Source organism: Arachis duranensis, chromosome 8, assembly GCF_000817695.3.
Source record: "Arachis duranensis cultivar V14167 chromosome 8, aradu.V14167.gnm2.J7QH, whole genome shotgun sequence".
In the NCBI taxonomy this organism is placed as follows: domain Eukaryota; kingdom Viridiplantae; phylum Streptophyta; class Magnoliopsida; order Fabales; family Fabaceae; genus Arachis; species Arachis duranensis.
The window spans coordinates 17,195,907-17,196,997 of record NC_029779.3 but is presented as its reverse complement, the minus strand read 5'-3'; positions in this window follow the sequence as shown (position 1 = coordinate 17,196,997).

The following is a 1,091-nucleotide window of genomic DNA, read 5'->3' as shown; positions in this document are numbered from 1 at the left end:
TATTATTAAAAATTGAGAAATATCATATAACTAATAATTTATCCGTCTTAATCAAGGAGGTTTAGTTACTCATGATTCAGACAGAAAACTAAAATTTCAAAACTTATGAAAACTAGAATGAGGTAGAGAGAGAAAAGATTCTCAAAGGTTAAATTTTTTCTCTTTTTATATTTAACCTAATTTTATTTGAAAATAAAATAGAATAATAATGTCTAAACCCTAAAAGATTATGTTTATAAATAAAAATAACTAAAGAGAATAAAATAAAATAAATTATTAACCAAATCTTCATCCAACGGAGCCTTTATTAATGTTCAATTCTGCGCAACTGGCATTTAGCACCCCTTGGCCGGGCACAGAAGTTTCTGTCTTTCTGGTGCTAAACGTCAGGCTCGGCGTTTGGCACTGACAGCTTCTAATTCTAGGCACGAATTGCGACGTCTCCCGCGCTAAACGCCAGCTCACCAAAGAGCTTGCACACGGTACGAGGCGTCTGGCGCCAAAAGTCCAGTGGTGGCGTTTAGCGCCAGCTTGGCAGCAACGAATTTTTCTTTTTTTCTTCTGCACGATCACTGTCAAACTTGTCCGGATTTTTTTTGAAATATATAAAACCACAATGTGCCTCAAAGTAGCATCTAAATAGGCTTCAAATACTAAAAACTCAACAAAACTTAATAAATTCATATCCAAGATAAGAAGAAAATAGAGGAAGGATGTTCACGCATCACAATACCAAACTTAAACTTTTGTTTGTCTTCAAGTAACTAAAAATAATATAAAATTGAAAAATAAAATTGTAATGGACTATTGTACCCAACTTGTAGTTTGTAAGCTTTGGTGGTGACATAGCTTCATTTGCTATTTTTGTTGGCGTAACCTTTTATGTCTCGTTCAGAAGTTCACATAATGCTTTCTAATGTTCCTGCCGATTTAGATTAGGTTGATAGTTTTGTTTTGTCAGCTGTTCCCCTAATTGATAGAGAATATTTAGAGAAATTCTGACTACAATATAGGATTTGTGATAGTCGAAAAATTGAGGAAAAGTACACTTTAGAAGCCTCTGACCCAAGAGAGAAATTGCTATGCCCGTT